The following is a 12,869-nucleotide window of genomic DNA, read 5'->3' on the forward strand; positions in this document are numbered from 1 at the left end:
GCATACACCCACAAATACGGACACACACACCGACACACACACACCACACACACACCACACACACCTACACACACCACACACATGTGCACACACCGCACACACCTACACACACCTACATACACCTATACACACACCTACGTACACCTACACACACCGACACATGCCTACACACATCGACACACATACCACATGCACCTAATACACACACCTACACACACCACACACACACCACACACACGTGCCCACACACTACACACACACCCATAAGCAGCAGACACACTGACCTCTCTAGGACGTGGCGGACCCCGTGCTGCGCAGGCCCTTGGCCATCTGAGCGTGGCACGGCCATGCCTCAGAACAGCAGCGGGGCTGCAGCCCCTCACACTCTGGGAATCACAGGAGGGGTCGTCGCCCACAGCCCTGCCCAGTTGTCTTCAGGCTGACCAGCAGGACGTGGGCTGCAGTGGATAGCGTGACCCTGCACTCAGGCGACACCGCGCAGCTGACCACCCTGAAGACAAGCCCCTATGAGATGAGGTGCGGTCCAGTGGCTGGGGAATCATGGAAGGAGGAATTCCACCCATCTCTGGAAAATCTGACTCTGAAAGCTAACGTGCCCGCAGGCTCCATGCAACACGAACGCCAAGGGCAAGAGTCACTGTTCCCGTGACAGGAGAGGAGGAGACCCCCACGGCGGTGGCCGCAGGATCAGGGGGCAGCAGCCAGGATATAAGACAGCGTTTCTCCTCGTGAGTGGGCATCAGTGGGCGGCTAGGAGAGACGGGGGCTGGGCCCAGGCAGGCCTCTCCCAGCAGGCCCGGCTCGCACAGCGTGGCCACCTCACCTTGCACAGCCTGACTGTCCAGCTGTGCTCTCTGCACAGCAGCCGCTGCTGCAGAGAGGTGGGCCTGGCACTGCTCCTGACAGCTGCCCAGAAGCTCCAGAACGGAAGAGCGGAACTCCTTCACGTCTTGTTTAAGCCTCTACGGGAGGAGAGCACACAGGGGGCACAACTGGTTTGTAACTTTCCCCACTGTGGTATGACCCAGAGCAAGTCATCGTCCGCTCCTGTCCCCAAGCCCCAGCCCCAGCCCCAGCCAGCGGCCAGCCGAGTCCATCGGGGCCTGCAGCAGCACCTGGGGTGCCCTCACTGCCACACCCTGGTTCAACAGGCTTGGACCAGTGTTGGGAAAGTAGCTCATGTGACTTGAGTGGTTGGTGTCTTTAAAGTACTCACAAAATGTCCCCGATTTCCGCAGCAGTGCCGCCCATTGTTTGGAGGCGGAACTCCCCCTGGCCTTTTATTGGCCACCCTTCAGTGTTGGCAGAATCCTCATGTCTGTGTCCCCTCCGGGGGAACAAAGCCCTGATGGACAATCCAGACCAGCTCTGGAAGCCCCATTATCATGGGCTCCTGCCAGTGAGGACCGCTCTTCAGAACTGTGCTCCAACAGAATCCCCGGACAGTAAGCAGGAAAGCATCCCCGGAGCTTGGGGGACGTCACAGCGGTATCCTGTGCTCCATCTGCTCTTTCCCCTGGATTTATTTCAAGGATTTTCAGTTTGACAAAGGAACTGGTGAGTGGCCACCACGAAATTCTCCTAGGCTGTGACGCCCACCTGGCCCAAGCAGTGCTCTGCTTCTCAGCTACACCTTTCTTTTTCTATAAAAAGAGAGAAGTTCTTTCATGTGCTTGGGGAACACTTTAATAGAATATAAAAGCTAAACTGAACTAAACTATTTCATGATATAGAATACAGATAAATTATAGAGCTACTTTTCAGAGATGGATTGATTTTCCTCAAATGGAAGAGAATTAAAAATGAACTCTATATAAATCCACTCTGAATGTACAAAAAAAAAATTAAAAGTTTCTGGATGTGACCAGCACAGAGCGCAGACTGATCCCATTTGCAGATGGCGTGGCCTTGTGGTGATGACGTGTTTCTTCCTGATTTTGTCCCCGGTCCCCCTGTTTATAACAAAAGGCAGAACAATGCTCCTAATCAGAGGTAGTGAAATATCCACCCTGGAGGACTTCCAAACATGCTCATGGACTAGCAGTTTTCCTCCTTTCTAGAAACCTCCAGCAGTGTGCTAGAGGCAGGCCCCATGGACGCCATGGACACCACGGCCATCATCCTCACCCTGCACACTGCACTTGCCTCCCTGTGCGGCCGTGAGACAGCAACTGAACCCTGCCCGGCAGCCGCCTCAGCCACCCACTCCTGGCCAGTGCGAATTTTATGCTCCCACTTTTGGTCAGAATCACAACATGGGCTTCTAGGTTTCTTCTGTTCAGTGAAGTTGGAGGCGGAAGCCCCAGAGGGAGAGGTGCCTGCAGTGAGTGGCGGGGCCCTGATCTTCCTCGCCTGGAGAGGCCCGCGGCGCCCAGGGACCCCACCAGCCCCAGGAGCTCTGCTTGCTCAAGCTTCCCTCGTCCCCGGGGTGGGGGGCTCACTTCCCACAGGCAGGCTGCACGTTCCCCCAGAATTAACCCTGCATGCTGGACCTGCTCTCTCGTGTAGGTGGGCGAGGCCTACCTGAGCCAGGTGCCAGGACTGGGCCAGCGCTGGGTGCACACCTCCCTGCCCTCCTCCGCGCCGAGCGTGAACCTGCATGGCCTGGAAGTGGCTCCCTCTGACCCTTCCTTGGTACTGTTGCACAGGGAGAAATGAAAGATGGCAGAAAGTCTTAGAGCCAAGCGGGTGCCGTGGCCCGGAGGCCTGGTTCCAGCACACTGTGTGCAAGAGCAGCGGCAGTGGGTTGGCCACAGTAGGGCAGGGTCAGGAGAAGCTGCTGGTAGACCCAGCTGTTCAGGGCTGAGCCCTTGGGCACTGGCCAGGTAGAGAGGAGAGGCCAGCATCCAAGGAAGAGGCCACCAGGCAGATCCCAGAAGGGAGAGGAGTGGGAGGGATGAGGTGCAGAGGAGCTCTCAGGACCCAGCAGCAGGGCTCTCAGAACAGGTGCAAGACCCACCACTCTGGACTCTCACGGGGAGGGGTGGGGTGAAGGAGAGGACCCTCGCAGCCCTGGGCGGCCATCTAAGCCTCCAAGCAAGCAGGGAGGTGAGGGAGGCAGAAGCACCGGGACAGCCTGGTGGGCGGGCCAGGGTGCAGGTGGGGGCCAGCCCAGTCCTGGGCTCTGGCCTGCACCACTGACCGGCGTGACGGATGCTCCAACAGCAAGCGCAAGGCAGGTCCAGGTGGTTTCGCCTCAGTTGTGGCGTCCACTGTGGAGCTGCCCTCACCAGCAGTGCATCCGAGCCACACGGGGCTAACTGCCCCAAACACACGGCAACCTGCACTCACAGGAGGAGGCACCATGCGTTCCAGCATAGCGTGAAAGCCGTGGGAATGCACGATGGACCCCCAGCGTATTCTTCAGAGGGGCAGAGAAGGGAGCCTGTTGGTGGGCCTCTGGGAGACCCAGAGGGTGTGAGTTCACCATTTAGGGGAGGCAGAGCCCTGGACTCCCAGCCAACCAGAATTTGAGTTGCTAGCACAGTGTGCACTGGGCCCAGTGAGTGGACAGGTTCCCTCACAAAGCCTGGGAGAGGGTGGGCTGGGTCAGCAGGGAGATTTCCAGAAGTTTGCTTGTAAGTGACCCTCACCCAGAGGTGTCTGCTGGGGGGCAGACGAGACAGGAAGTCCATTTGCTCCGTGGAACTGTCCAAAAGCACACAGAAGTCCAGTAGAAGGCCAGGCAGGGAGCCCAGGGGACGCACCTGGCTGCCCTGCAGGCCAACGCGCACCACAGGAGACGGGCTGCCCCGCGTGCGGCAGCCTGTGGTGGACACTGGAGTAAAGGAGCATTCGCAGGTAATGGCCTCTCTTCGTTTGGGTGAAGAGGAAACTAAAGCAAAACAAACTCTCTAACAGGACTGACTCCTATATCCAGAGGAATCAAGAGGTCCATTCTGCTGACCACACGAGGGACAGAGACTCAGAGGACCTAGCACAAGAGTAGCTGGCACTGACAGCAGCCTGGAGGAGAGCCCGGGGTGACTTGGTTTCAGGTAACAAGAAGGAAAGACTGTGGAGGAGCAGGGAGTGGACAGGTGAGCTGGGCTGTCCTGCCTGCCAGGGAGGCCGAGGAATAAGCCAGAAAGCGCAGAAAGAGGCTGTCAGTGGAGCAAGGGTGCTGGACCTGACTCAGGAGAGGGGACACTGAAAACAGGAGAGCCAGGTACTGTGGCATACACCTCTAATTCCAGAGACTTGGGAGGCTGAGGCAGGAGGATCACAAGTTTGAGGCTAACTGGGCAATTTAGAGAGACCCTCCCTACCTCCAAATAAAATGAAAAGGGCTGGGGATGTGGCTCAGTGGCAGAGTGTCCCTGGGTTCAATGCCCAGTACCACAAAGAAAGGGAGGGAGGGAGGGAGCAGAGGAGGGCGGGGAAGAGGGAGGGAGAGAGGAATAGGGGGAGAGGAAGAAGCTGCCTGCCCTCAGCTGAGGAAGGATCCCCCTCCACGCTGGGTCTGGTCGGTCCACCTGAGAGCGGCTCCTCTGCAGAGCGGTCCCACTTTAAGTAGGTCGTGCTGGGGGATGCCCTTCCGGGAGCAGCTGCAAGGGGCGGCCCCCCGGACCAGTCCGAGGGTGAGCAAGTGGCGCTCTGAGTCACTGGAGGCAGGAGGTTGTGTTTTCTAGCCACCAAAAGGACCACCAGGAACTGGAGGTGCCAGGAAGTGGGTCAGGCCGTGAGAGCAGACGGCAGAGACTCAGGCGCTGGTGCCAGCTCCTGGGGCTCCCAGGAGGATGCTCAGCAGAGCGGGCTCCTGAGCACAAGGGGGGGACCCAGGGCCCTCGCACGGATTCTGCAGCTGGAAGGCCTTGGCTGCTGTGGCTTCAGTGGCCTCCAAGATTCCTGGGGGGGGGCCGCCCACTGTGGGGGCATTTGGAAGGGGAGGTGATGAAGTTCCCAGCTCCACTGTCACAAATGGACCAGTTCCCTACAAAAGCAGAGCTGGACGGAGCAGCGGAGGCCCTTCCTGCTCTTCTGCTTTCCCACGGAAGGAGGGCACCTAGCTGGGCCAGCGGGAGGAGCAGCCCTCACAGACGCCCAATGCATACAGCCTCCATCTTGGACTCCCAGCCTCCAGAACTGGGGGAAATCAATGTTCTTTGTAAATCACCTAGTCTCAGGTATTTTGTTATAGTGACACAAAAAGACAAGGGCAGTTGAGTGACTCTAAATTCACTCAACACAGATTGGACAACTCACAGTGGATGAATTTATGGTACATATATTAAATCTAATTAAAGCTGTTTAAAGAAAAACAGCCTTCAGCTGCATCCTTACTTTATTAAATTCTTGTGAATGCAGAGACAAATAGGAATTCAGAACATAACCTGTTCCACTGTAAGAAGACACTTTAAAATGTCAGCTGAAGAGTTCCTCTCACCTCACCAGACAGAGAACAGAAAAGATCTAAGGAGATAGTGTCACTTTCAATTTATTTCTTCGATGAAGGCTGAAAACGGACTTCAACACTAAATCACTGGATGCAATTCAAGATATTTAAATATATTACCTCTGCCAATTTCAGATGAAGAATAGCATTTTCTGTTTCCAGTTCAACTATGCTTTCTTCTTTGACCTATCAACAAGGATCCAGAAAGGGAAACTGTCACCAGAGCACTCCTGGGTGAACTGAAGTCACAGGAAGTAAGTGCACACACAGGAACAGAGAGGGGTGCCTTAGAGGAGTGCAGGAGTCGCCAGCATGGGGTCAGGAAGACCCCACTGCAGGCTCCTCTGCCAGCAGGCCTGGCCTCCCTCCCCACGACCCACGGACCCATGTACCTATGACCCCTCCCTGCCCAAGGGCAGCCCCAGACTGCCGCAGCAACACTTGATGGTGGGCTACAAGCTCAGGACCAGGACCCTCCCTCCCTCTGGTCAGAAAGGGTGCTCAGGAAGATGGGCTGGCAGGGATGGGAGTGGGCAGAGTGGCCAAAGGAAAGGCAGTACCCAGTCACAGGGCTGAGGAGTTTGGCACCTCAAGGAGAAAGAGCCTTCTGTGATGTGGGGACCCGTGGGGGAAGAGGTGACTGCAGAAAGGCAGCCAGCACTTGGCTGGGTGGGGTCTGCAGCCAGAGGAGCTAGAAATGGGCATTTAATCACATGGAGAGAAGACCCCTGGAGGTACTGCAGCAGAGTTTGCTAGGTACTTAGACTAAGTACTGCAAGATCAGGAAACTGGAGAAGAGTGGACAGGAGTGAGCTGGTGAAGTCCTGCTGGCAGGTGGAACCTCCTGGGGGGACTCAGTCCCTCCTGCTGGGAATTCCTCCACCTCCAAGCCTGCTGATAAGCAGGTGGAAAAGAACCTGCGATTATTTTAGGACTATCTTGCTTGTAATTCTAAACTTTCTGATTGGTGACACAAACCTGATGACACCTGAGAATTATCTATAGTATTATTGTTATGCCCATTTATTTTTTACCCCTTATAAAAATCCTCAGAATATTTCCACAGTTCATTCCAAGATCCCACCATATCTACATGTTCCATTGCAATATAAACTAAAGTTATGAACCTGATACACTTTGCTTAAATGTTTCCCACATAGGTACTTTCATGATACTGTATATAAATTGTTTTTTGAATTTTTAATTTTTTCATTAATATAGCATAGAAATACAATTTTTAATATGGATCTTGTTATCCTCAATCTTACAGAACTCACTTTTTAGTGCAGACTTAGAGTGGATTCGTTGGGATTTTCTATCGACGCCATCTGTGAATACAGATGTCCTTACTCCTTCTCTGAGGTAGGTGACTTTGCCTTCTTTGGCCCCCTACCCTGAGTAGCATGTCTAGATAGAGTCGTGTTGAACAGTGGGGCTCAGGAGGGATGTGCTGACCTTGCTGCAGATCTTGGAGAAACAGTCATCTTCTGCCACACAGTGTGATGTGGCTCTGGGTTCCAAATGCCCCCCCCCCTCCCCGGTCAGCTATGTCCCTATTATTCCTAGTTGGTGGTTTTTGGTTTTTTCTTTTGTACTGGAGATTAAATCCAGGGACACTTAACTACTGAGGTACACCCCCCTCCCCCTGCCGCCACCGCCCCAGCGGTGAGACAGAGGGTGACTGAATTGCTGAGGTTGGCTTGAACTTGGGATCCTTCTGCCTCAGCCTCCGCAGTCTCTGGGTTGCCACTGTGTGGGAAGCCATCCATGGTGTGTCAACAGAGCCATTAGGCAGGGAAGGCTGGTTTTAGGAAGTCCCAGTCGGAATCCACTGGTTTGAGAACATCTGAATGCTTTGGTGCCCTGTTATAGCACAGCCTCCCAGGAGATGGGTATAGTTTGTCAAATGCCAATCAACCTATTTACTGCAAGACCCCATACCGAGAAGCAAGCACTAAAACAAAACTCCTCCCACTGAAACCTTATACCTGCCTTTGATGTACTCCCCCTTAAATAATCCGGCCTTTTTCAAAAGTTATTTAGCTCCAGTTCCCATCAGGATTGGAAGACTCCTCAGGCGTTCCACTTTTTAAAATTTAATCTCTGGATTTGTCTTATTTCTTACTGATTATTTCAGACTTTTTAATTTTCCCAGGCAGCTCACGCCTTTTGGTAGAAACCTGTTCTGTTGGGGTGCTGGCCACCCCAATACCACTGTGCCCTGTGGTTGGATGTTTTCATTATGAAGGGTGTTGAATTTTGTCAAACACTTTGAGATATGGTGAAGAGTTTTGTCCTTTATCCTATTGATATGATCTGCTGTATTAACTGATTTTTGGAGTATATCCATTTGGTTGTAGGATATAATCCTTTTTATACATTGTTGGAACATTTTACTAGTATTTTGTTGAAGGTTTTTGCATCTATGTTCATAAGAGATACTGCTCTGTGGTTTTCTCCCCGGATTGTCTGTGTGGCTTTGACCTCAATCAATGCTGGCTTCATGAAGTGCAACACTCTCCTATTTGAAGGGGCTGACGGACAGCTGTGAATCCTATAAGGGACTGGTGAACTAGTGAGAGCATCTGGGCCTGGGGTCCTCCTTGAGAGTTTTTTGGTAACTAATTTAACCTCTTTACTCATTGTGGTGTGATAGTAGGAGCCAATGTGACTCCATTTTGTTTTATGACTTCATCCTGTGAAACAACCTTGCCAAGTAGAGGAGTCATGACTGGAGCAAGATGTTCTTTTCCTTTTGCTATAGAAACCCTTAAGAACACGGAACTACCTAATGGGGTATTGTTTCTGTAACTAGGGTCACGGGGCTCTGTTTCTGTAACTGGGGTGACTGGGCTAACTGTGATTGGTTAGGCTTCCCTCCGCTTGACTGCACTGTCCCACTTCTGTAACCTGGCTGGCTTGCATTGGCTAGACCCCCCCCCCCCATGAACATCCCTTTTGCGGTTTTCAGGCTTATAAGGAGTGCCCTTGCAATTGTTTGGGGCTAATCAGGGGAACAGCTTTATGTTCTGGTCAGCCGCCACGGGTGTGCTTCAATAAAGGCTTGATTCGATTATACGTGAGTGGTCTGGAAGTCAGTTTATGAAACCCTGGGACGAAGCTTTAACTATAACAGTGGTTCTGCTCAGCTTTTCTATTTCTTCTTGAGTCAGTTTTGGTAGTGTCTGTCTCTAGAAATTTGACCATTTCACCTAAGTTGTCTAATTTCTTGGCAACTTTCACAGTATTTTCTTACAATCCTTTTTCCCCATCACTTTGGTAGTAGTGAGACCTTTTGATTTTAGTAATCTGAGTCTTCTCTCTTCTTAGCCAGCCAAGCTGATTGTAATCATTTGCCACTAATTTCCCTCTGTGGTTTTGCTGGTCTCTGCTTCATGCATTTCCTGTTTACTTCCTTCTCCCCACTTAGGGTCTGATGTGTTCTGCTTTATCCAGTGTCCTAAGGTGAAAGGTTAGACTGCTGCTATGAGAACTCTTATTTATTTATTTTGGTGTGTGTGGGGGGGTACCGAGATTGATCAGGGGCACTCCACCACTGAGCCACATCCCCAGCCCCATTTTGTATTTTATTTAGAGAAAGGGTCTCACTGAGTTGCTTAGCGCCTTGCTTTTGCAGAGGCTGGCTTTGAACTTTCCATCCTCCTGCCTCAGCCTCCTGAGCCGCAGTGATTACAGGCATGTGCCACTGTGCCTGGTGAGGCCTACCTTATTTTTAATGTTTTCACAGCTATAATTCCCCCAGGCACTGCTTTAGCTGCACAATACAAAGTTTTATACATGTGTCCTGTCTCAAATCATTTCATTTCGTTTGTGATTTCTTCATTGACCTACTGGTTATTTAGGGGTGTCTTATTCAATTTCCACATATTTGTGTTTCTGAAATTTCTTTTTGTTATTAATTTCTAATTTTACTCTAGTGTGACCAAAACGGATTTTGTGCAATTATTCTTTCAAACTTGCCTGGGCTTGGCACCAGGCCTGGTGTGCTGCCTATGCTGGCCCTCACTCGGCAAGCACTGACCCGCACTCGGCCGCTCTCGGCCAGCACTCGGCTGGCGCTCGGCATGCACTTGGCACTCGCTCGGCAGATACATTCAGCTGTGGGTGTTGCAGGGATGTCTCTCGGGTCTCGCTGGTCCCTGTGGAAAGTGGAGTACTGACGTTCACAACCTTGATTTTTGAAGTGCCTATTTCTTGGTTTAACTCTGCCGAGTTCTTGTTCCACTTATTTTAGGGCCCTGTGGTAAGGTCCATCACATTCATAGCTTTATGTCTTCCTACAGACTGACCCGCTCATCCTGACGAATGTCCCTGTCCCTGGAGGAAACCAGATTTATTTTCATTTTAGTGAGACAGGGTCTCACTAAGTTGCCCAGGCCATCCTTGAACCTGCGATCTTCCTGTCTCAGCCTCCTGGGTCCCTGGGGTTATAGGAGTATACCATCACACTTGCTTTTGCCTTCATTTTGAATGACATTTTTGTTGGGTCAAGTTTTTTTTTCTTGAGAAGTTTTTCTTGCCATACTGTGGACATGCCCTCCTGCCCTGGCCTCCACTGTTTTTGGAGTCAGCATCAAGTCCTCTTGGAATCTCTGACCACTGGTTTCTCTCTTCCTGCTATCATATCAGTGTTTCCTGTGACAGGTGGGTGGATATCTCAATATCTACCTCACTTTTGGAGTTCTCTGAGCTTCTCTGATGTTGCAGGTTCACGTTTTTCAGCACACTTGGGGTTGGTTTTCTGTTCCTGTTTCTCTCTTCTCTCCATCTTGTTCCTCCATGACACATAGGTTGATGTGTTTAAAGGCTTCACATCTATTCCTGATGTTCTCTTCATTTTTCTTCAACTTATTTCTATCTCTGTTTTTAAGATTGTGTAATTTCTACCAGGCTCCTGATGACCTCCCACCAGGCCACACTGGGTTGGTGGTGGTCTGAGTGGGGCTTGTTGCCCCTCTCATTTTCTGATCCCTCTGTTAAGCAGCCATCAGGACACAGGGGACCTTCTTGGCCTCACATCTGAAAGATATGGAAAATGACAACCCCTAAAACTGTCTGGCCCAGAGGAAGAGGGAGAGGGAGAAGATCATTCATCTCTCCCAGTGAAACCTTTCTCAGTAACAATGAAAGCAAACTCTCATCCCTTCCCGGTTTCATCCCCAGCATCTCTAAAAGCAAACAGTCATCCCTTCCCAACCACAGGGAGTCCTGAAGGGAGGAGGCAGATTCTGAAACACTCGTCCTGGGCTTTTCCCCTTTCCCATTGCCGATGAGTTCTGGAAGAGAAAAACCAATGGTGAAGCTCTGGGAGACGATGAATCCTGGAGAAAGAAGATCAGCAGTGAACACAGAGTCTGAGCTTTTCCCAGTGACGATAAGTGGCATTTTCAACTTCTTTTTACAGTTTCTTTCCTGACTGTCCAAACCAACATGTGCTGCTTCAGTCTCCAGTAATTAAACCACCCTCACTGTAAAAACCCAAGACTCTTCTGTAACCAGCGGTCATCTTCCTACCCAGAATGAGCCCACCAGTGCCTGGCTGACTGCTTGCTGCAGAATAAAGGAGAGCTTGCTGACCCACTTGAGGTCTGCTTCCCTCCAGTTATTTGTGTTTTCGTAATGATGCAGAACAGTGTTGGCTGTTTTGCTTACAACACCTACTTACTAAACTCCCTTAATTACTGACTGATTGCTCTATTGATGTTGACAGTGACCTGGGACATAAATTCCCCCAAGATCATCTGGTCCAATGAAACTGGGGGCAGTGATAATTTTTAAATCCAGTCTCTGAGGTTTATCCTAAACCCAGAAAGGCTCTCCTCAGCCATCTCCCTACCTCTCTCTAGTACCCGAGCTGGCCTATAGTTTAACTTGTGGCTCCTTAGGGGCTGGCTTTGCCCTCCCTCCAAGGCACATGTTGAAGTCCCAATTCCCTGGCCCTCAGGATGTGACTGCCCTGAGGTAGCTGAGGGAGAGGGATCCCATCCTCTTGGTCACCCCAGACATAGGAGATGGTGAAGCTGAGCCAGGGGGAGGCAGAACACAGAGACCTCGATGATTTGGGGAAATTTTAGCACGTTGTCTTTACTGAATGCTTTCTTGTTTGATGCGTTTACTGAGGATGATTCCAGAGGCCTTAAACACTTATTTCCTATGGTTTTCACCACTTTTGCTTACAGCAGGTCCACAGAGCTCCTCACCCTCACCCTAGAAGTTCTTGCCTGCAATGGCCTTCTCAAGTGACCTCCATGATCCTTCATACCCTTGAACCATGACTGCACAAAGTGACAGATCTGATCATGTCTTGCTTCCCTCTTAAAATCTGATAGCGTATCCTTGGCATTGAGATAAAGGTCCTTGGGCAACCCACTGCTTTGGGTGGCATCCAGCCCAGGGCCACCATATATCTATCCCCACAGGAAGCCTTTTCTATATGCTCAGCCCCCATCAGAACATGGTTCAGCCATCAGGACACAGGGGACCTTCCTGGCCTCTCAGTGTCTCATTATGTTACCTCCGGGGGCAGGGGGTGGTCTTTGAGGCCTTTCCCACACAGTATTATATTTCTCTAAACTGCTTCATCAGGCTGCTTCCTTCGCACTGCAGACTCCATGGGGATAATGACAGGAGCGATGCCCGTTTCTTCCTAATCAGGCATGCCCAGCAGCTAGCTGCACAGCATGCAGCAGGCATTCCAGGAAGAGGAAGAGGCTGTGTGAAGGACAGTGGTGCCAGGGTAGGAGACAGAGGGGGAGTAGTGGACAGATGGGTAGGTGGGCAGACGGGCCCAGGTTTGAGTTGGAGCTGAGGAGCCGTTGGGGGAGGGCAGACAGGCCAGCGACCCCTTCTGTCCTGCAAGCCAGGTTGGGTGTGTGTGTGTGTGTGTGTGTGTGTGTGTGTGTGTGTGTGTTTGGCCCATCTTCAATTTCACGGATCCATGAAACACATGAACCCCACAAATTCTCCCTTGGCCCCCAAGGCCCAGGTGAGGGGTTGGCTCCGGCAGCTAGGCCTCTCAGGGACTCACCCGCACTTGACGCTGCAGCTGCTGCGCTCGTCGCTCTGCGAGGCCCCATAGGGCGCAGCACTCACCCATGTCACCTGCACTTGCGGGCCTCATCGCAGGGATCCAAGCCTACAGGTGGAGGGGGGCAAGCAGGGGCCAGGGGCCGACCAGCCAGGGGCGGATCCACCAGGGGTGGGGGCGGGGCACAGCAAGCGCACGGGGCGGGGCGATGGGAGGGGTGGAGAAAGCAGACCAGCAAGGTCCTGGGGGCGGGGTAAGCAGGCCCACGGGGCACCTGGGGACCCTGGCTGCAGGAGCTGCCTGCCCACTCCCACTCCTTTCTCCAAGGGCTCTCTGGATACTGTGGGCGACCCTCACACCTTTTCTGCCTGGCTGGGGTTGCCCGCTGCACGAACTTCTCACTAT

General features: G+C 52.1%; 1 protein-coding gene across 4 annotated transcripts in view; it reads right to left on the reverse strand.

Moving 5' to 3' along the window:
- The window catches only part of KIF25 (kinesin family member 25), a gene marked incomplete at its 3' end in the record, with an annotated part of 31,919 nt that extends 30,940 nt beyond the window's left edge, over positions 1–979 (reverse strand). For all 4 annotated transcript variants that reach the window (XM_081294068.1, XM_081294067.1, XM_081294069.1 and 1 more), the window contains exon 1: positions 845–979. The remainder of the gene's footprint in view (positions 1–844) is intronic.
- Between the last annotated feature and the right edge of the window lie 11,890 nt (positions 980–12,869).

This window comes from Spermophilus citellus (assembly GCF_964194105.1).
Source record: "Spermophilus citellus genome assembly, chromosome: 5".
NCBI classification, from domain to species: Eukaryota; Metazoa; Chordata; class Mammalia; order Rodentia; family Sciuridae; genus Spermophilus; species Spermophilus citellus.